General features: G+C 41.5%; 1 protein-coding gene across 1 annotated transcript in view; it reads left to right on the forward strand.

Annotated features, from left to right (window-relative positions):
• The first annotated feature begins 10 nt into the window (after positions 1–10).
• The window catches only part of PEAK1 (pseudopodium enriched atypical kinase 1), a 110,222-nt gene continuing 86,379 nt past the window's right edge, over positions 11–23,853 (forward strand). Inside the window, exon 1 of the mRNA XM_057424160.1 lies at positions 11–94. The gene's annotated coding sequence lies outside the window, so the exon portion shown is untranslated. The remainder of the gene's footprint in view (positions 95–23,853) is intronic.

The raw sequence follows: 23,853 nt of genomic DNA on the forward strand, positions 1-23,853 counted from the left end.
CCGGACCCAGCGGAGCCTCCGCAGCGCTGCCGCCGCCGCCTCCTCTCGCCGCCTGCCCGCGGGAGGCGCCGCGGGGCCGCGGAGCCCCTGCCAGGTGAGCGGCGGGTCCGAGCGCGGGGCGCGGAGGGGGGTGATGGCCCCTTGCGCTGTGAGGGGAGGCCGGCGGCGGCTCGGGTTTCCTCCGCGGGGCCCAGGCCGGGGGCAGCGGGAAGGGGCCGCCGCGGGCCGGGAAGGGGGGGGGGGGGGGTGTTCTTGCCCGCAGCGCTTGAGGGGGTCCCGGAGGTGCTCTCCCCCACAACGGGCGGCGCTGGTCGCTGGCTGCGCCCGGAGCGTCTGGCTGGCGCCGGCAACAGCCCCGCGGCCCCCCGTGGGGTCGTGCGGCGCCTTCGCCCCCCTCGGTGGCGGAGCGCCCGCGGGTGTCCGCAGACGGCCCCCGGGCTCGGGGGAAGTTGTGCGCCGGCACCCCGCGCCCCGCTGCTGGGGAGCGCTGCGCCGCTGCCGGGCGGACACCTTCTAGGAACTGCCCGGTAAAGCCGCTGTCGGTGCCAGGTGGATGCTGTCCCTGTCGGGGCTCCGTCCTTACCCTGTTATTACTGCGAATTCCTGACATGAAAGGCTTTACGCCTTAGTCTGTACGTGTGTAGCTACATTCCATCCTCTCCAGGCTCTGGGTGCTTCCTTTTCTCTTGAAGGTTATTTTGGAGTTGTAGGTGGGTCGGTCTGTGTGCTTGTTTTCATTGCGGGGGAAGTTGAGACTAAACTGGAAAGGCTGGGATTTGGATTGGGACAGCAAGTGAAACGGTGTAAATGCATTGCAATGCTTTAGTTACTTACCGGGCGGCTGATACCTAACACACATTGGCCAGGCTGCTCTTAGGTGAGCACAAGGAGGAGCGTTGCCTGGTGGATGTCTGACCTCGAATTTAATAGGGTTCTCTTCTTGGAGACCGAGATTTCTGTTTACTTTAGGTCTTTGATGTTTTATTTCATAGAGCCCGGCTTTCGTTCTTCTTTAAGCGCTTCATAACGAGCTCCAAAGTTTTTCCCCTTACTCGTTGTGGCTTAAAGGTGGTCCGGTGTCTGTTAAAGCACTTTATTCTCAGCTATTTGGGGAAAAAATAGTACGCCTGTTATATGGGTAGGAAGAAAAGTACACTCAGCTATTTCAGGAGCCAAGGCTTTATGGAATTCCAATAATTAGGTTCTATAGTTACAAAATTTACTTCGACTTGTATGAAATTGCCAGCTGAACAACTACCTTTGTTATAAATTAGATGTATTTAATTCTGTATGACTTTGGTTGGACTTGCAACCTCATCCAGACCGTTTGATACCGGTGGTGTAGCAGAGCAGGAAATACTTAGGGATGTTTTGTTTGGTCGTTTTGACTAGTTGGAGCTCTTAATCTAGTTTCACACTGGCTTAAAAGGTTTTGTCTGTAAAGTGGCTAAAATGACTTATCCAGATGAAGCATCTCCCTAGGAGAGCTGCTGCTCCAGTGTGTTTTCAGGAAAACCTCATTTTGTCCTCTAAAATGTAGAACTATGCAAGAAGCGAATTACCAATTTTCCATGAGTAACTTTCCATGATTAATCTTACGTATTCATTTCATGATGGTTTTACCTTATTGTTAGGGTATCTCAAACTTAATTCACAGACTTCCTAAATTACTTTGTTGGAATGCTCGGTTTGGCTTGAATGGTTCTTCCTCACCTGAACAGCTGTGGAAGGAGGTGCAGAGTGTGATTCCCGAGCCTGGGCTGCAGAGCAAGGAGCCAGCAGCCTTTCCTGCCTGGCCTTCCTGCAAGCAGCCACTTCCCCCAGCTGCATGCGTGTGGAAATGAGCAAGTGATAAGAAAGTGAGCTTCATTCCCGATGCAACATTTGCATCTCCTATTTCAGAACGTTCATTAACGATGTAAATAAATACGCAGTTATTTCAAACCAGCAGTGTTCCCTGTGTATTGGCAAGTCTTGTAGTTGTTTCAGTGACAGAGAGAGCAAAGCGGCAAAATACCATTTCAACTTCCCAGGGATTTGTGCTTCTGACTTTTCAGCTCTTTAGGAAATCTGCTTGCAAACACATTTGCCAAGCCATGCACGCTTTCCTCTTCTAGTTTCCACAGAGCAGAAGTGGTTGGAATCATTCATTAAAAAAAAATAAGGGGGGGGGCGAATGCTGTTTGACTAAATGGCTCCTAAATGTTTTCTTGCCGAAACAGGATAGTAAAATATTAAGATCCCTATTTGTAAGTTATTGATTAGGGTCACGGACGTTGGTAATCGCTGTTACCCTTCTGTGTTGTGCTAGGAAAAATGCGTAAGAGCTTACTGTAAGTTAACAAGTTGCAACATGTTTTCTCTGCCTTGTTCCTGAAATTACACTCCCATGTCTCTACTTTCCTTTTCCTTTTTCCTGTTTAGTCTTTGCTCTTAGGTTTCCCTTTTTCCTAGAGCTGTCCCTCATCCCAGTTTAGAATTAGACACTTCCATCCCCATTGGCTGCCCATGTTTTCATTCCCCTTTTCTCCTTGTCCGCTGCCTCTCTTGTTCCAGTTGCTTACTGATGAGGTGGGATTTCAGGTGATGTTAACTCAGTGGTCCCTTCTGGGTTTTTTTATGTATGGGTGGCCAGCCATGAAGAGAGAGCCCCAAAGGTCTAAACTGGGCTAGGTGCAGGTGCAGATCAGAGATGAGGTCTGTCTCCTGCCAGCTTCCACACTGTTCCCACTTCCTGTGCTGCTGCAGCTCCCGAGGAATCCTGACGAGCTGCTCCCTCCCGTGTAGTCAGTGTGTCATAGCTGACATTCGGGTATGGGCACACTATCGTGTTGGGCTGGGTCTAACGAGGAGATGGTGTTGCACTGGGAAAAGCAATGTGAATATGGTGGGGTGCATGCAATGTGAAAAGAGATTGTAAAGAAAACACCTGACATGGGGAAACTGGAAAGAAAACTTCCTTATCTTTCTCCTGTTAATGTGTGGTAACTCCAGAAGTTTTTAACCTCCTTACAGTACAAAAATCATAAGCTGAAAAAGGTGTTGTGGTTTATTAGTTGAAACTTGAAAGTTCAAAGAAATAATGTCAGGTTCTTTGGAAGCCATAGGTAGTTTCTACCTGCTATTAGTGCAGCCAAAAATCACCAGTGAGGCAAAATCCACTTGATATATATATAAAGTAACATGGATTTTGGAGGAGGAGATGTGTGGCTCCAGTCCTCAGCCAAGGGAAAGAGGCTTCAGATTCTCTGTGCTAGTACCAGTAAGGGTTGCAGGAGCATGGTGCCACTTTCTGTGACTGCATGACCTGTGATAGGCTGGTAGAGACCTTGTGCATAGAGGGGGTTTTGGTATTACCAGTTCTCCCACCCCTCTGTGCTCCCACACATGGCCACTGTTTAAGGACTAAGCATCGCACTGGGATTTACATTGGCCTAAGGCTGAAATACTTTCATTGTTTCATGTGTATCAGTACAATAATGTAGAATTTCCATTACCATCCTGTTTTAAATTTCAAGTGGAAAAATACAGCCTGCAAACTGGAATAAGACTTGCTGGTTGACTTTCACTGATTTAAAGCAAGGGGAAGCAGAACAGGTAAGCAGTATACACTGAGAAGAATACAAGAGCTGGAGTATTTCTGCTACATTAGAGACAAGGATAAATGACTTCTTTTCCTTGGTAACAATTCTAATTAGTTGTCCAATATTTGAGCTGTAATTTCAAGAAATAGTGGTTTAATATTGTAGGCTCTGCATTTTCTTTGGCATTTCCCAATGAGAAATTTTCAATCTTTCTTTTTCCTAAGATATGTAAGTGGCTGAGTCACTAAAGAAATTTCTTTCCCCACATGTCTTTAAGTGGACTGAGTTGGTTTGAGATTGCCTGATTGCTGAAAATACAGACAGAGAAACGCTGCACAGTGTGTGTAGCTCTGAGGTCAATTTCTTTAAATTGGTTTTCTTATGGGACCCCATCAGCTCCTTACAACAGTTACCATGTTAACTCACCGAGTTACAAAACAGCTTTACCATAAATGTTCTTGGGTTTGTCTGTTCAGATGACGCTAAGAACATCAGAATTTCAGAACCCCTCTAGGGCCTAGTTCACCATTTCTCTCCTCCCTGTAAGCACATATTGCTGTGCAGGATGAGTTCAAAATCAGTTTGAAACCTCACCACTTGAAAAAGTATTTCGTAATCAGTGTGTAACTGAGGTGGTTTTTTAAGCTTTTGATTTTGGGGAAAGTTGTCACCCTGCTAGTTTCCCCTTTGTGTGAGTTTTCGGGTCCTGTAGCAGGTTCCCTACCCACAGCTGCTGTGTATGGGCCTGGCCTTAACCAGGATGCTTTTGCATTAATTACAGTAGCAGTAGCAAAGATTACAATGACCATTATTGACATCTGTACTTTGATCACCAAATAGTTACCTTTGTGTTTAAAGGTGGGTAAATATGGCGTGTAAAAAATATTTGACAGCATTGCTTTGTCAAAATACCTTCAGAATTCATGGTTCTTTTTGCTCAGGGGTAGGTCTTAGTTGCCAGTTTTTAGAGGAGGGGATGTTTAATTTCCCTATGAAATGAAATGCTAAACATGGAGAAAAATATTTTAAAGTGGAAAAAAAAAAAAAAGATTATTACCTGGTAAAGACATTTTTAAATCTTTTCCATTTGTAGGCTTTATCCCACAGTTTACTTTAGAGTAATACTTAAGTTAAAAACCCTTACATGCACTTACATATAAATGCTGAAAAGTGCTCAACTATCTTAATGCGCAGTCACTGGTGACTGCAGGAATCATTCTCACCAAAGGTTTTGAAATCACAGTCAAGAAATGGATAAAAAGCCTGCCAGGCTAAACATTGTAGGCTTCTCGTGTTAGTAACATCTTGTCTGAGACACCAGTTCAGTGGGGTGCTAAAAAGGAAGATCGCTGACTTGATGAAGTTAGTGCTATTTCAGCAAATATTGCTACTAGCACATAGTTTGCCAAATGCAACCTTATTGGTGTTCAGAAGATTTGGATTATTATATTATTCCATAGAATAAGCCATTTAGTGGTACAGTCACAGTTTGACCTTATGTGTTTTTGTAAAACCATTAAATAAGTGCAGATCTCAGTCCTAGAATGTTCTTTCTTGGATGAATGCCTGTATTTATACAGGCCTCTCTACCAAAGGAGGAAGAGGGTGTATAATACAAAAAGTGTATACTCTGCATGTATATATTTCTATCCAGTCTTTGAGCTCTGAGGCTCTTGCTGTCAGAAAAACCTTCATATGCATTTAAAGACATTTAAATGTGCAGTGTAAACATGAATAAATACAGGCATCCTTGTGCATTGACTTCATGTATGTTCCCTCCCACTGTAAGTCTCTGTATATATCACAGATGCTCTTGGTGTTGTCTCAGCTGATAAACAGCCTCTTGGTGAGCATTGTTGCTTTGCTTTTATACCTCTTTTGCTTTTTTATACCTCTTTTATACCTCTTTTTGCTTTTATACTTCCTTTGTCCTTTCTGTGGGCTCTTCTAATGCAGTAGGAGGAAGGAAGAACAGTTAAAAAAATATATAATCTCTCCAAAAATTGGCCAGTAAATTCAGAAACATGCGTGTCTGAAGGTAATAGAGACACTTAAAAATCCTGTAACTCTTGGGTTGATACTGGTCTTGGGTAACCACTGGTCTTATAGCAGCTTTATTCCTTGGGCAAGTTTTGCCTTTCTACCTTGTATTAGCCTTAATAGTCTTCTGCAGAATAACCCTAGAACCTGCTTGAAGTCCTGTTAAAAATCGCTGATTCTCTCTGTAAAGGCTCAGGATTACATCAGTATTGCTTTAATAAACTTGGAAGTTTAATGCAAATATGGACAAGCTCAGAGAGAATAAATATCAGTATAGAAGTTTTCCGTGGAGGAATAAATCATGTTGAGTAATTGTTTTTCCATTTGCTTTAAACCTCGCTAATTGTTGTTCTCTGCCTCCCTCATCCAGATTGGGTAGTTTTCCTTAAAAACAGGTTGCACAATATTCCCCAGTCTTGAACTTTTATGTCTGTAACTATATGGTTAAGGATTGTGACTCCTACTGTTTGGAATGATCTTTGAAGAAGATGGTTTATTTAATGACTTTTGTACTGTAAACTGTAGACATTCTCGGTTTTTAGAAGCAGGAAGATGGCTCATAGTAAAGATGTAGAGAATGTGGGGCATGTGAAAACCCTCAGCATGAGCAGTTACACATGCTTCGATCCGGCAACAGTTTGTAGTCAGCGGAATGACTCGCTGAACTTGGTGTTAAATATACATCCAGGGCATAAATGGCCATTATTTTAGAGCTTTCTAGCTATAAAATTGTATTTTCATACTCTGTGTTTTGTTGTTTGGTTGGTTGGGTTGAATTTGGAAGTTTAAAGCAATGGAATATCAGATTCTGAGCAAGAAAGCCTCAAACCTGCTCTGCTGCCAGTGAAGTTGCCAGTAATGTCTCTTTTCGATTATAACAGCAAAGTTTTGACAGGATTATGGCAGGCCTTCCTAAAAAGGGGCAGGCTCACATTTGAAGGTCACTATCTCTGGCTAGAAAAGATTGCTTGGGACGTGCAGAAAACAAAGGTGTGTTAGGACAAAGCTTGCTGAAGCTTAAAGTGCTCCTGTGCTTAAGAATTTTGCATAGTAATTATTTCTTGTAGAGCAAAGGCAGTATCCCTGATAGAGAAAATGTCAGTACAAGCAGAGCTTAATGTACATTTCATTTACCCTGTAATCTGTATTAGTTCTGGCTGCAGTATCGTAATTGTCATCTTGCTCCATGAACCTGTTGGCAGGCAGGGTGCTGGGTCATGGTTCCTTACAAGTTTAACCCACTTATCTCTTCCAAAGGTGGCTCTTTTAAGAGAATTGCTCAGAAACTGGTACCTCAGAAGGGATGTTTCAGGCTGGTATATAAAGTACCTGTTTCTAGCAATTGATAGAGAGATACTGTTAGTAACAGTTGCCATGAAAAACCTCCCGCAACAGCCTTGCAGGTTTAAGGTGAGATTGCAAAGTGGTTAGAGGGAGATTCCTCAGCTGCACTGGAGCTTTGGTCATGGTGAGTTCTCCTGTGTTCTGTGTAATTATCTGTTTTTCTGCTTGTTGGAATGTGAGAAGGGTTTGATTGTTTCATTTGTTTGTGCAGTTGCTTCCAAAGAGAGAAGCTGAATCAGGTTCCTTTCTGATTGGTATTGACTCTCAGCATCAGTATGGTATTCAGTAAATACCTTCTTTAAATACAGTATTGCAAATCATACTAGATTGTATCATAGTGCAAATAGCAAGAAGTGGGGCATTGTAATTAAAAAAAATATAAGCCAGGTTCTTACCACCACCCCCCCCTTTATTTTTTCTACAAGGCTGTAATTTCTCTCTGTAGTGCATAATGGTGACAGCATTGCAGGCTTTTTTCCTACTCTGTCCTTTGCAGATTGACTTCGTGGCTTATGGCTGTACATTATCTTTGTTTATCAGCATAAATCAACAGAGCTATTCCTGAACAATGGAGATAGCAACAGACAGACCTTTTGAAGACGCATTTGCGGACTGAGAAACGGTGTTGTATAGAAGCATGTTAAAACAAGATAACCAGCATGGGTTATCGGGGGGTTCTGCTCAACCCCCTGCAGAGGAGATTATGGAAGAGGCTGTGTAATGGTATTTCTCAAATATTCCTACACAACTGCCAGGGCAGTTGATGTGCATACACTAATAATTCTTATGGGAAATAACAGTAAACAGGTGAAATACCAAAGCAGCAGCATTTAAACATAGGTGGGATTTAGATTTCTTAAGATTTCAAATGTTACATAATTGTTTTCTTTCCAGAGTCAAGTACCTGCAGTTATATGCATATGAAGTCACCATCTGCCTACATAGAAAGCTGACTTTGGGTGCCTTCATACAAGAGTTAAACATCCAATCCAAGTATAATCTGTAGAACACAGAAGGGAATATTAATTCACATGATGAATAATGTCTTCAGTGGCAAGCACTGCTTCCTGAGAGAGGGTTAGAAGTTCAACCAGTAGTCCCTGAAATTGTATAATATGCCTAACATGGACATGTTCTTCTTGTGCTGCCTGAAAGAGTTGGTGTACGTTTCCCATCAAACAATCATCACAAAGACTGTTGAAAATGCATTGGAAGAATCGGAAGCCAGTTTTGGTTCATTGTTGCGGTGATTGTGCTGAATGCAAATAGCCGAGTTGTGGGTAAAAAACCAAACACTGAACAAGTGAAATAATTGAGAATCAGTGTCATTTTCTAAACAAATATATGCTCTGCTTTTCCCCAGATCAGAGTGTTATTACTTTTTGGTGTGCACACTACAGAGGAGTGTTCATCAGCACAGTCTGTATCAAAGTCAGTCTCTCTCTGGATATGGCTTCTTGGGTTTCTCTTGCTTGTAACAAGCAAGATACTTGTCCATTCCACCTTGTACTTCAGGTGATATGAGAACACTTTTGATAAGACTTAAAACATTATTTCTCTCCTTTTTGTGACCGTAAGGCAATAGAGAGTTCCTTGCAATTTTTATTTGGCTTCTTCCTGCCAGTTTACAAAATGCCTGTAACTTAAGCATCTGTAGGTCGCAGCTGCTTTTAACTTGATTTTGCCACATGGTTCAAAGGGCATGGATTTGCAGCCGTCAGTCTGTACCTCTAATGGTTTTTCTTGTGCATGCTTGGCTTTTTCTTGGTGGTGGGTTTATGATCTGGTTTAGAAGGAAGAGTCGTCACACCACAAAAGAAACTCTCTTTGTTAGTCTGACAGATGAACTAAAGCTCAGTTTCTGTTCTGAACGCTTAGAAAGTACAAGGAGAATGGACAATCGTATCATCACAAGTTGCCTTCCTCAGGCTGATAAGTAACACGCTGTACATTGCAGTAACTCATCACTTCCATATCCTTGGGTGGACATGACAGTGTCATTTAAGAGCAGAAAACATGCAGAGAGCAAAAGGGGTATGATTCCTGGAATTAATTGAGCAGTACCTGAAAAATCAGAAACCTAGCCTTTAGTATAAGGGAAAAAATACTGAAATATAAAGTCTGCTTTCTTTATTTTTCCCATGAGAGAGAAAAGGGAAGACTTCTCATAATAAAGATATCTGTCTTTCTAAACGCTGCTTTGCGAATTGGTGCGATGCTGGGACCTGTGATAAGCATTTCCTTTTGGAAAAGCTGTACCCAATGTGAAAGCAGAGGGAACATAATCTCTTCTGCCTCTTTAAGAAGTGTTGGAATAAGTGGGTCTTTTTGAAGGGTTTTTTTTGCATATTTTTCAGATGAGCAACTCTGGAGCTTTGTGCTTTTTATGACATAACTTTTATGTTTTTAATGTTCTGAGCATGAGCTCAGGTTTTTGGTTTGGGTTTAGTAAAGTATTTGCTGCTTTATTTGCTGTAAAACCTGAGAAGAGTTCCTGTCTTCTAGCTCTGTAAGACCTGTAGTCCCCCCTAGTTCCTATGGGAGGCTTCAATATGCAGCCTTCGGAGTAGAAAATACTTTCTTTAGTACTTTTAGAATTCCAGATCATTGGGTCTTTGTGCAAGATTATAACTTTCTGGGGGTATTTCGGCACAACCTGGAAGCTGTTAGGTTTTGCAACTTTTGTTCAAATTGCTTATTTTCTCTGCTCTTTTTCTTCTTTCACTTCATAATTAGAGGCTAGTGGACAAAGCAGACTTGGGGCTGAAGGCACCAATCTGGTATCTGGCAAAAAGGCTATGACTTAGAAAACTGACTGTGCCTGTTTTGCAGGGGATAAAGTCCTTGAACTGAAAAAGCAGCTTTAGGAGCTGTGGTTTATTTTGTGGTTTGGTTCTGTAAGCTAGTCATTTCTGGCACTTCCATACACCAAGTTCTGCTAATTTATATCTTACGTTTAATAATGTAGTTATAGGCTTATAGAAAGCAGTTGCTAACAGATTCATTCTAGTATTTGTGAAAGTGAAGGTACATAATTTCCTTTGGTAGTTGAAGAGGACTCTCTGATTGGAGTTATCTTTGGCCATGAAGATCTTGGACAGACATGATCATTCTGCATTGTGTTGCTTTGAAATGCATAGGTTAAGAAAAGATTTATAATTCTAACCCAGCTTTTTAGGGAAGAACTGTTAGGAAGAAATGCATTCTGCAAACTTTACTTGAAGGAGGAGACATGTTTATGTTCTTTTCCTACTGAGAATTGTGTCTGAGCTCAAATTTGACTGGATGTGAACATGAATGTCTTAAAGACATATTTATGTTGAAGTGGCTATTGATACTGTTTTAGGAAGTACTGTTAAATCTCCAGTTATATTCATATTTCAGGAAGAGCCCATTTTTATCTGCAGACTAGTGCAGTAGAAGGTTAAGGGTGATTACCACACACAGCAGCGTATGTAGCTAGCGTTTCACTGGATGGGGCATGACTAAAGTTCCCATCTCCTTCCAGAAATCTGGTCTGATCTTTGCTAATCTCTTTTCCCTCAAAGTGAGAAGACATTCAGTGATCATCCCAGCTGGCTATACATTAGAAGCAGAGAGACAGGAGAGTGAAATGGCTTATTCAGTTATCTCCAATCAAACCCCCAAACTCCATCATCTCCTGATTTAACAGATAAGAGAACTAAAAGCTTGCCTGAAGACAACTATTCCAGCTGTAACCAAAAAGAGGGCCCAGAACACACTCTGGGTATTACTCACTTTGCTAACCCAGCCTTCTGAAAACAGCTCTGGTAAATATTTATTCAGTTGCCATAATACAGTATGGGTATCTCTTTGACCTCAGCCATTAGGCTGAGCTAGGCTATTCCTTCTAAGAGCTTCAAGTCTTTAGTTCAAATAGTGAAGATTTATGGCTTCGCATCACAAAGTGTATTTCTAGAGGCTTATCCTGGCACTGTTACATTTTGTTTGTGTAACTGTGTTGTATTGTCATCTTTCTTGTGTAACTTGCTGTCAAAGCACATGCCAGGTCATGTGTTATGGTCTGTTCAGAGCAAGCGTTCCTTTTGCTAGTTAAATATTTCTGTCTGTGAGTTGGAGAAGCTGCACTGCAAATCAGAAGCTTGCAGTCAAACTTGCTGATGAGCAGTTACTTTTTGCATGGCTGAATACTTGAAGTTAGCATGTGATTTGGGAGTAATCTTTGGAATTAATCTCTGTATTGTTCAGCAATAGGAAAACTTGGAGACTGGGATGATGCTCAGTTGTTTAGTTTTCAGAGTGTTTTAATCAGAAATGTCAGTTTCAAGATAGGAGAAGAGTGCCCAGAAAAATGGGTTTGCTGGTTTTAGAGCAGTGAAGATCCTGCCTTTAAACTTGGAAGTCAGAGACTGAATAAATCCTTTTTAAGGAAGCCTCATTTTTACAAGTTTCATCGTTGGCCTCAAGATCACTTCTTCCATTGCTTGTGACAAGGGATCAAACAGGCTGTCAGTAAAATGCATTCAAACAGGCTAAACAGTAAAATGCATTCAAGTCTTGTCAGGTCTTGACTAACGCTTGATAAGATGAGTGTGATTGGCAGAATGACATATTATTACTTTTTAACTCTTCTGTAAAGTACACTGAAGTCTAAAATAAAGCTTAGTGTTCCCAACAGAATGCTGACTGTGCCAAAATCACGGACAATGCAAACATCCTGGCTCCTGGAGCTGAATCAGTTGAAAACAGCAGCCAAAAAGGCAAAGTGGAATGACCATTAAGTTATCTGAGACATTAAATAACAGCAATCTGCATTAAAATAACTGGGTGAAAATAGTTGATACCTTTGTCATTTCTTTTGCAGAGCAGCTTTCATGCGTGCACCACAGTCTTATCTTGCAGCGAGAAAATGAGGTTCTGAAGTAGGCTGATCTGGCTAATACTTCATGGCAGAGATTTATTTCTTAATCTGCGTTGGAGATTTTTGAAGTACTGGCTGTTTTTTAGCAGGCTGATTGAGGTTTTGTTTGCTACAAGAATACACAGAATAGGAGTGCTGTAATTAGAGTGTGGTGGGAGCTTTTGGCAAGTCCTGAATTATTTCTGCAGTAGTATTGTACTGAGAACACGAGGCATTTTGAGGGAGGGGAAGATCAGAACAATGTGCAGATTTGCTTGTGTGGGCTAATATGACTCAGTTAGCCTGAAATCTTGAATTCTTTAGGAAAAACTGCCAGGCTAACCTTGTTTTTCAAGTCAGTCTCAATTGTTCAGCAAGCGGTAAGTCTTGATCCACAAGGACCTGGCAATTCTCCACAGGTTTGGGTCAGCAGTTTACAAACACTGCCTGGACCAATGATCTGTGAAATCAATCTTTGGGTCTTTCTGATGCTGCCTTTGGACAGCTTCATTGATAGCAAAACAGAAATGACTTTAGAAAGGCCTCGGGATTGGATTATGAAACTTAAAACTCATGGAAGACAAAATGTTGCTTAAAAATGCGTAGGAAGTTTCTCTAGTCTTTGAAAATATTTTGGTCCTGAAATTTTCTGCAGGTATGTTGCAAGCTACTGAATAGGAATGTTTTGGTCATGTAAAAATTGCATAAACCTATTAAAGACACTTTGCCCATCATAGAAATTGAATGCACTATGGGAACTGGCATGCTGGGTGGCATCCACGTTTGTCAGTTCAGAATTACTTGGCTGCTTGTAGTCTGTGAATGCATAAGATGGATTCAATTTATATCCTGTGCTTCCTAGTTAGTGAGAAGCCAGTGGTTTTAAAGATTTGAGGCCACTGAAATAGTGGGTGTACCTGCCACAGGACCTGCTCCTCTCCTTCAAAGCATTTTAAAGCCAAAGTGGGTTTTTTTCCTCCCCTCTAGCTTCTTACCTGTGTTAGTAAACCGTGCTTTCTGTTACTGCTTCAATCATCTGTGACAGCTGGCTTTCTGCTCCCACCCTGTGCCAAGCTGTGTTTCATATTAAATCCGTTTTTTTCCAGAGCAGTTGTTTTGGGAGGAGTTTCTTGCATGCTGACTCCAGCTAGCGCAAGTCACTCTGGCAGTACATTTGGGTATCCCTGTGGAGGCTCTGGGTCTGATTCATCTACCATCTTTTGCCCTGATATTTTCTTTCAACAGCGTTTCATGCTCTCCTTGAAATACCTGTAAAATATCATTCTGGATTCTCAGATTGACATTATTGTAGGCGAAAACTTATGTTATGGCAATCTTAGTTCTGCCTCTGCATGCTGAAAAATTGATGGGACCTGTTAGAAAGTTTGCTAGTGTTGGCTTTTACTAGGGACAAATCAACAGGGAGAAATGAGCTGGTGCTTCCAGGTTTAGGAAGGCATATAGGGTGCCTCCCTTCAAGCTCAAGCTGTATGTAAGGATAAGAGCAGCTGTTTGACATGTCGCAGCAGCCTGGGAACTGGCCATACAAGGAACACTCTCTTTACAAAGCCAGGTCTGTCTGATTCATGTGTTGCATATGTGTTAAAGTTCATGGGGCTCTTTGTCTGGATGGTGGCTGCGCGTGCGTTTAATCTCCGAGGTGTTTGAAAGCTTCTCTAGATATTAATAGAATGGTAGAAAGGAAGTGGAAAAGAGGGGGAAACAGGCTGGCTGAATAGTCAGCGCTTGGTTGCCAAATCACAGTTTGGGATTCATTTCTATTTTGAATACTACAGTGGCTGCCAAAGCTGGCAAACTGTGATCCCCTTTGGAAGGGGGAGGAGACTGCATTACTTCTCTGCGGAGGAGGGACATCACTTCGTTTCCTGATGCTTTGTTTTTTCCTTTAGCAGTGAACAAAGACATTCTGGGGGAGAAAAGTAGAAAATGCCAGTTTTCAAAGTTTTTCCCGAAATTTTACAAAAGAATGGCTTTGATTTCCACTTTGAACGGGGCTTCCTGTCTTCTCTGCCATCGTTTGGATACCTTTAACAATAGTTGAGTTTAACTTTGTTATAGGAATGTGTCCTTTCCCCAGCTCGTGCTGCTCAGGGTATTGTTTCTTTGGTTATTTCCAAGTGCATATAAGCAAGAAGAGATCAAGTTTAGTCAGCAAATGATTGGCCAGATTTGCAAAAAGGAAAGCTGATTAGAATCACCAAAACCCCAGGCTGCACAGAATACTATGTGTGCTTAAATAACTAAAGCCTACAGCTTCGGAAGAGAAGATGGCTGAACAGCAAAGAGAAGAAAAGAAAAACTAGGAGCCAAAAAATATCTGGTTTTTCTTCCTGTCTTTGTCGTGCCTCAGTTGTAGCCTTGGAAACTGAGACAAAGAGGTTAAGAAACTTGCTCATTCTTAAAATGGAGATAAGATACAATGTACAGTTTATTTTAGTCTCACTTAGTCCCCTGCAAGTGCTGCATGTGAACAGTCTTGGTTCATTTAATAGTATTGTCTGTAGGATGAGCATGTTTGTTTGGGACCTGAGACAATGAACCCACATTCAATTATGTTGCTGTGCCTAGCTGTTAGACTGAGCCTTTGTTTCAGTCTGTCAGGCTTTCGAGGCTATTTCATCATCTCCTCTATCAGGAGGCTGTGGGGTGGATTGGTGAAGCTATTCTCGGAGTTCAGCGGGATGCAAAGTATCTCCAGTGCATAAGCTGAGGAGTCAGAGCACAGAGCACAACCAGCTCCGTTGGCTGTGTTCTATTCAAACAAGCTCTTGGTTTCCCTAAGGAATATAAACCAGGAATTTGAGACTGTGGCATCAAAACATTGGAAAGTGTTCTTGGCAAATTGATCAGCTGTGAAATTGTAACAAGCTCTTATTTCTGAACTCGGAAGGTGACACTTTCAAGTTGAGTTTAGTTCTGTACTTAGGGCTTTTGTTTTATAGGCTCTCTGGCCGTGCCTGTGCTGTTTATATTAATGCAGCTCATTTGTAGGCAGCGCAGACGCTTTTAGAAATTGTAAGACTGTGGAGACGTTTAATGGCTAAGGATAAATTGCACAGCTGTGGACGCTATTTATACTCCTGTGTATAGCGAAGGGTGTATCATGAAACACGCACAGCTCAGTGGTGGGAGTTATTTTTCACGGGTTTTTTAATCTCGGTAAGGATTTGCCAGCTTCTAGTTTTACAGGTTAAAAAGCGTTAGCATGTCCATATCCTAAGAAGAGAAAGATTGGGTGTTACCCATTAAGAACGTGAAAAGAGACCTCTGTAGAGAAGGTAGATGGGCTGCAGCAGAATGTTTCAAAATCTTAGTAAGGAGTTCTGGAAACCATGTGGAAGATTTCTGGGCTGAGAGGGGTTCCTAAATGTGCAAAGGGAAACTGTAAGCATTTGAGTATGATTGAAAATAGCCAGGACTTGATGGAAGACAAAGTGAACAATAAGTCATGCTGTGACTTAGCTTACAGTTGAAGGATCTGAAACCTCTGCAAGGCATACATCCCTTCCAGAAGAAAGTGATGTCCAAGCCCACAACTTTCTGTAAAAGAGCAATTTAAAGCAACTTCCAACTTTCTAAAACATGCGAGGAAAAATAATTAAAACCTTCCGAATTTTATCTCAACCAAAGGACCAGAAAGGGAGCAAGTTGTTTGTTCTTTGCAGGTGTGTTAATGATGGGAATCTTTTAAAAGTCAACTTTAAAGGACAAAAGGACAAACACAATTACAAGATGTGTAAAATGGAAATTAGACACTGAGACAGAAACGGAATTGCTTCGAAGATGAGAGGCTGGGATAGATTAAGAGCTACCAGATACCATCCTCAATACTGGCATCTAATGTCTTTTACAATCACTTTGAAGAAAGCTCACTGAGAGAAACCATAGGAACTTGCAGACACCGTATAGTTTGTGCTCCTGGTTTGTGTATCTTGCACATAGATTGGGGATAATTTCAAGCTGACCCCTCTTTTATATCTGATGAATTCCATAAAATTACTTTGATATTTAAAATATCTCTGAATGCTTCTACGTCCTCCAGAGATTTAGTTGCAACATTCTCTTTTCTCCCTTAATGCTCTAAAACCCACAAGCTTGTTCCATCTCAGATTGCTGTCTCTTATGGGAACCAGGGATAGGTTTAGTGGGTGAATTGTGAAGTAATTCGATGAAGGGCTCAGAAGATAGGATCTTTCCTGTCTTTTCTTCCCTTGTAATGTCAACACTGTGGTTTCTAAAAAGAATAATTTGCACGTATGCTCTGAAATTCCAGCTTTGGCTCTGGCTTGTCCTAAGCTGTTACCACTTTGCTGAGGCTGATCTGATACGGGTTAATCTTTGACAGCTCTTGTCCCTCTAAGAAACTCATTTCCAAATTATATATTACACAAGTTTGATAAAAAGATAGAGCTTGAACTAATAAGATGAAGAATTTACTGACATCAAAGCAAAAATGAGCAGGGCAAAGCTGAGAGCCTGAAGTGCTGCTGTGTTCCCAAAATCCTCCTTGTGGATAACTATTGCTGACCATTGTGCGTGTGTCGTTAGCTAATCCAGATTTTTCTTTTTCCAGAATATTTAATACATTTATACTTTTGTTTTTGAATTGGATGTTTATGAAGTTCTTGTACCTCCCAGCCACATTCCCTCAACTTAGTTCTACTCTGTGCAGACTGACAAATTCTGTCTAGATCAGGTTGCAGCCCATGAAGGGGATTTGTCCCTTGCCTTTCATTCATCTCTCAACCACAGGTTACAGCAGTACCTCTTAGCTGATTTCAGTGCAGAGTGAAGCAGAATAGCTTACACCACTGCCAGGGTTTTAAACATCTTAAGTCTAACGTGCTTTACTTTGCACTGAAATGAGCTTGCACATTCACCATATTCTCACTGAGAGACAGTAGCTTGATAAATCCCTCTGTCTGTGACAGCAACAAAGAACAACATTTTATTTCTTGACTGATACCTTCAGCCCAATCTGGAATGATGCATTTTTTTCCATTCCTCAGATGACTGGTAATGTGAGAAAACAATACGTGGATGCAGTAGGAAAATCTATCAAGCCACTGCTTTAAAACAAAAGTTGTGAGGCTGAGTGAAGAGGGACTGGCTCTGCCTCCTCTGTCTGACAGTAAACCTTCATTGCAGAAACCCAGAAATGCCTTTCTCTTGCAGGGTTCTACAGTTGTTTGTTTTGAGAACCACTTGAATATGTTGCCATCATTTGAATGAGACTTTTTAAGAGATGTTCCTCTGGAACCCATTTAGATGGGTTTATACATGTATGTCTGTTGCATTGCATATTTAGCTTTTTCCACTCTGCGTGTTTTAGTCCAAGAATGTGTGTTGGAGATCATGGAAGATTGCTCCTGGCTGAGCAGCCTGACAGGGCCCTGCTGTGGAAAATCTGCATCCTCTAGATTCTTTTTAAATTGCACAGTGTAGAGTGATTTGTGATTCCAGTGTGAAAAGCCCCACCACTACCTTCGACTTCTTGAAAGCAAGACAAACTGATGCTTTTTCTTATTGCTGCCATGTTGGGGAACCACTGTATGAAACATGCTACAAATTTAGCTCATGACTTCACAGCAATAGCTATTTAATCCTTACTGTCCTTCAGACACTTACACAAAGGCAACTGCATCAGGTCTCGGTGCAGTGGCTGTTGGCTTCTGCTTCCTGGGATGATGCGAGAGATAAGATTTGTAAATGGCACGGTACAAGGTAGTTCTTAACATGGTCTTTAAATGCCTTTTTTTACATGAATTATTAGCATTACCCTGGTGACTACTTACAAATACATCAATAGAAAATCAAGCTGTAGTTGTGAGGTTCTCTGTGTTACCACATTGCAGTCTGGGCAGCTCTGGCATGCAGCAACTTTTAATGATGAGCTCATCAGTCTTTCTTGGTTTACTGGCTCTGGGGCAATAAGTGGGAATGTTTGTTTCAGACTTCGAGGTTTTTAAACAACCGCCTTCTTTATCAAATGCATAGAAATTTGCTCACTTTCTGAAAAGGCAGTAATGTGAAGTGTGCAACAGCAGAAAGCCTGCACTGAGTGACAGAACTTAACAAAACTTGGAACGTAGTACCAGAGGAAGCAATACCACCTCATAGTCTGCTGGTTTCCAACAGAAATGAAGCTGTGAGCCGTGTAGCACGGGTTAAATGCAGACTGCAGTGTTTCAACTGGAGCAGTAGTCCGGGCAGTCAGGCTTCACTTCCCCAAAAACTCTTTATTAAAGGAGAAAAAGGTTTTACAGGTCACCTTGTATAGCTTTGGCTTGTAAAGATACCTGATCAATCTCTGTGAAGATAAAGTAATAGGGAAATAAGTTCTTCATAAATGTATTTCTTTCCTAAGTCTTTTTATTAAGGAAAATAAAAATATAGTTCTAAAGCATTTTTAATATGAATTTTTAAAGGCACTTGAATTAAGAAAGTGATATAAAAGTGTAATTAAATATTTATGATACTGTAAAATCATACTTTCCATGTGCTTACACAAAGCCAGGCACGTTTTTTTGTGTTCCTCTTGTGTATTCCTATTCTGAGATGTGGGGTCAGAGTCAGTGAATGAGTCTCGTGTGCCCAGGCTCCTAAGTCCCACTTTGCCCTTTTCCTGTTGTGCAGTCAGTTTTCCCAGGAGTTGGTCAGCCCCAGCAGAGTAAAGTGCAATCACTTCTTAGCTTCCCCTGGGTTAACCAGAGCTTTTGGGGTATTTTATGGTTCCATTCTGGAAGGCGCCTGTAGCATGCTCATGCGCAGTCCCTCAGTATTCTTTGGAATCTGTTCTTTTGTCCAAGGTTGAAGGCATTGCAAGAATCATTTTGAAGTACCCATCATATGGAGAAAACACACTTTTCTCTAGAGGGATTGTGTAGGAGTTTAATAGCATCTCCACCTGATGACTTTCGTAGGCAAAATGTTAAAGCTGTGTATCTGAAGGAATGGGATCCAGGCTTTGATTATTATAGTAATATTAGCCTTTAAACAGGCAGGCTGGCCAAGTCTAGCTTAGGAACCAAATCCTTCACCAGGGCTTCATAACTTTAATGCACTGAAGCTCTGTGATGCTGTGGTGATTTTCACTTGAGAATGAAAACTGCCTCTGAAGTCTGACCAGCCTTTCCACCTGTGTTTAAAAGGACTAAATTCTGTTTGGAGTTACAACCAAATTAAGTAAGAGCTTGAGTGTGTTCTAATCTGAAGAGCCCTACAGTTGTTATAAAAATCAATAGTTCAAGATCACAGTAAAAGTTTCTTCCTGCCTTGATGCTGGCCTCCTGCAACAGACATGGAATCGGAGAAGGAGAATTGTTTTAATGGCACACAACTGTGCCACTGAGATTCTTGGTTGCCATCAGAAAGGTGATTTCATTTAGTGCCTATTATAACCTACAAAGTCAGACATACAAAACTGTTGCCTACTGTCAAGTCCTGTGCACCTCTCATCTTGTATCCCAAATAGCTGTTCAGCTACCCGAAGCATCACAAGCAAGAAAACGGGTCCTTTCAAGGTTATGGCTCGTCATGCTTTGGTAATGCAATTCAGAAGAGCCTAAACACAAGAAATCAAAGCCTGTGAAATGATGCATGGATTCATGCTTCTCTAACTTAGAAAAAAAAATCATGTAGCTTTCCATAATTCCATCCCAAAGAGCCCTTGAAGCACATCAGGTATTTATAGCTTTGGATGTCTCACTTGTACATGCGGGAGTTAATGACTCACACCTTTCCCAAACAATCGAAGTGCTTCCTGAATAGCAGAGAAAACATTCCTTCCTCTGCTCAAGCACTGATTCACATTCTGATTCACATTTGTTTGTTGTCATGTGGCAAACACCATTTGGCATGTTTACTCCTAGGTCTTAATTACCCTGCAGCAGTACTTTTTTCTTTATAGATCTTATTTTCTTTCCTTCTCTCAGCTGTGGCATGAAACAGCACCTAAATTAATACAGAAATAATGGCTTGGTTTTATCTTCTATCTTCCCTCCTCTCCCAGCTGCATGCTTCTGCTTCTTTCCCTGTCACCAGCACCTGTGGGCCCTCCACTGAACTTGAGTTGACTTGTTAAAGCAGCAGAAAATGAATCCAGTGAAGAAAAGACAGTTTTAGCAATAGGTTCACAATTCAAGGTGGCTCGGTGAGGAAGCTCATAATCATCAGCACCAGCAGGAAGGAAGAAGTCAGGCTGGCATCAGGAATGTGGCAAGGGGGAGGGACCTATACAATGTCCCTGTACTGAATATAATGAATTAAGAGTAAGCTGTTAATTCTGTTAACTGTAACTTTTGTTAGAGACTTATGTCAGCTTTTGTCCCTGAAACAGCTCATCTGAGTCGTGAACTTAGGGTGGGAGCATAGGAGAAGGAAACAGAACATGCTCCAGGGCTGGAAGACAAGGGAGTGGTACTATGGGTTCTGGCTGTCACTAGCCAGGCAATCCTTCAGTTGTTCCCTGGATCTGTCTTTGGTTGGCATGATGGAGGATGTATTGCGTTAGTCATCATAAAGAGTTGCCCTACCACCTCCTGCCCCACGACTCTTGGGTTTGTGCTATGCTAGTACCTGTATTTCTATAGCTGAGTCAGGAGATGGATCTCAAAAAAACTGGGAATGATACAAGTGATGTTTATGTAGTTGCGTTAGTGTTTATCCATATCAGTTCCACTGCCACCATGCAGAAGGCTGTCAGCATCACTGAGGAGAGTTGTTACTTGTGTTTTTCCATCTCCTTTACCATGTCGGCATTCCTGGCTGCTTATCACAAATTTGTTGCTGTCTCATGTGTGCTGGAAACTGGGCTTCACTGGTAAGGAGGCCACAGGAATGATGTGAGCTTAGTACCTGGGATAGGCAGTGTGTCAGTTGACCCAGGGGTACAGTGCTCCTGCAGAGCAGTAGCAGCAGGATGAGGGGAGGTTGGGTGGGGAGGTGGCAGTGTTCCAAGTTGACTTTGTCACAAAAGAAAGTATTGTTTAACCATACTCTGGAAGGGTTTGTGTACACTTCTGATGCTTTTATTTGCATTAAAAGCAAAAGTTGAGGACTAGGCAGTAATTTGTTTAAAAATGCAATGAAAAATTTATAGCCTAACTGTAGCATTTGTGACAACATCTCGGATGTGGTTAAAATGGTTATTTTGAGCTTAGTGAAACAGCATGCTTTGAATTTTAAGTTCTGAGTGCTGTTGTAAACGTTATCTGTCCTTTGCTGAAGCATTCCTAGCAATCTAGATCAGATCTCTCCAAGATGGTCCACTTTGCATGGGTTTTGTTGCCCAGTCGGTCGTCATTCTGTTCATTCCTCTGCCCTTTATTTATATCTCTTTCTGTTTTCCTCCTCTTTCCCTGTATGCTTGAATGCAGACTATTTCTCTAAATGTAGTTCTTCTATTTAAATGTACCCATGGTAGTTACTCATTATTCTCCCACGCCCAAACACAGATTTGCTTCCTCTTTTGATATTTTTTGCTGCTGACCTATTACACTGATGTCTGTCTCCTGCTCCATGAATTCCACAAGTTCAATATTTTAATGGGCAATCAGTGCTACAGGCAGTTGTGCAAAACAATCTAGCAAAAGCACTGGTGGGAAGCCAGCATCTTCCTCTGCCCAACATCAACTAATATTCAACCCCCAAATTTCCGCACCACATCCCACACAACTGTCTATCTTCACACGCGAATATTTGGGATCCTACTTGATTCCTGTGGGTTTTTAAATGAAATGACCTTCTCTTGCTATCCCAGGTTTTAAAAAACAAGTAATTCAAACCCCCAAACTCTTTCTCTAAACTGGTCTGACAAGACCACACAGACTGCAGGATGCAGGTTACAAGGACAGCAAAGGAGTGTAACGCAGCTCATGTGGAACAAAGCCATCTATGAACTAGACAGATGAGGAGTGTGACAACTGGAAGCTCTTTCTTTCTGTCATCCTTCTCTACAGCATATCAAAAAGCAATGGAGCCAATAGCTCTCATACATTGTGCCTTAAGGGAGCCATTCTGTTCACTCCTCTCTTTGCACAGAGGCTAAATTTATCTTGTAATCAAGTTGTTGTTAATGCAAGAGAAAACATCTGCTTTTTAATGCTGGGAAACATGAGTGGAATTTGTCTTCTGAGTGTACTGCAGGTAGTCTTGCAGTTCTGGAAAGATCATTTTGTATTAGGCTTTTGGGGTTTAAAATAATGCCCCCCACTATTCAAAATATGAAGCCTTTCATCTTTGTGGAATTAGGAAAAGAACAGAAAGTATTTTTTATAAACTGAGAAAACTGCTCATTGTCGGTTCACCCTCTCACTTGTACCCTTCTTGTGCAGATAACCAACCATGGAACCTGTCAAACTAATCACTCTCTTCAAAACTGGTCCTTGTCCAAGGCTGTGTTGCCCGTCAGATCATTTTGGTCATGTTCATAGTGCTGGGAATGGTTCATTTTTCACCAGGAAAGTGGGAATGTGTTGCAGGTGATGGTTAGTTGTACTGGGTTTGCGTTGTTAATGACAATCAGAATAAAAAGCCTGTCTGCTTACCATCAGGTTCACAGAGAAGGAGCTTTGTCTCAAAAACACGCTGGCAGGATTATTTAGTGATTTCATTCTCATGTGCCAAATACATTCTCTACATATCATCAAATAAATTTGGCTGTGACAGTAAATATTTGTTGAGATGATGCACTGCAGCAGTTGTGTTTTGGTAACTTTCAGTTCTGTTTCTTTCCTTCTTTGTTTGCTACACATGCATAAAATCATAGAATCCCAGACTGATTTGGGTTGAAGGGGCTATAAATCTAAGCCAGTTCCAACCCCCTGCCACTACAGCAGCTTGCTCCAAGCCCCAGACCAGTGGTTCTATATCCATATATTGGTCACGTCAGGTGCCAGCTCTGTCCAGATGCTCAGTCAGGTGCCATTTTCCCACAAGTTCCGCTTAGCTACTATGGGAGATGGACTTAGTGAATTTGTTATCCTGTTGGCTCAGTCCAAACTCAGAGCTACATAAAAAATGACCAACCTGAAATGCTCTCACTTGTAGCAACTACAGCCTTTTTATGAGAGTTTAAGAGCGAAGGGACTGAATTTCTCCCCTAAAGAAAATGCAGGAACTTTAGGCACTAGCTGCTGCTTTTTGGATGTTGTTCAGAGAACAACTCAAATCTGATCTTCAAAACTGAAAGCCACCTATTAACATGTATTCAAGAGACCAGCTGTTGCCAGGGTAAGAAAATTACTTCTCTATTCAGGAGGAAAAGGCACAAAGCAAAACTCAAGTGACCAATTTAAAACAGTATGAGCATTCTCCTTCCTCTGACTTCTTATTGTGTGTGTGTGTGTGCATGGGTGGGATGACTGAGGTGATTCTGTGAGAACTTACTAAGTATGTGATCTGTGAAATAAGCAGCTATTCTTTTACGGATTGATTATAGTCTGAATAATCCTCAGTTCAGTTCTTGCAAGAAACTTGTCCCTGGATCAGACTGCCTACGAAACTTGATGTTGCTTGCTATCTGCATGCCAAATGTAACTATGTATTATATGGTTATAGATCAAGTATCCGATAGATTATACACTAATGGACCTGGTATCTGTTCAGATGGATGCTGATTATCCCTTTGGGATTTAGGGGGAAATGGAAGCGCTTTAGGTCCCTGGACAATTTTAAGTGTTAAGGTGGAAAGATAAGACTTGGGGTGGAAATACAAGTCTGTTTTCTTCATGTTTGGAAAAGGTGGGTAGACGTTATCGCAGTGAAAAGTATCATGATTATGACCAAAACAATTCACAAAAGCACATTAATTTTCCTGAGTTATTTTACCCATTTTTTTTCTTAGAGTTGAAAGGTATTTTGTTGAATCTTTTAACTTTGTGGTGTTCAGTGGGGTGGCATTGCTTGGCATAAGCACAAAGTGGGAAAATGCTGTGGAATTTCTAATTCCTTTGAAAAGAAGTTTTTACTCCTTTCAGTTTG

Source organism: Pezoporus wallicus, unplaced genomic scaffold, assembly GCF_028554395.1.
Source record: "Pezoporus wallicus isolate ANWC-B61680 ecotype Strahan unplaced genomic scaffold, APGP_CSIRO_Pwel_v1 contig_9449, whole genome shotgun sequence".
NCBI classification, from domain to species: Eukaryota; Metazoa; Chordata; class Aves; order Psittaciformes; family Psittacidae; genus Pezoporus; species Pezoporus wallicus.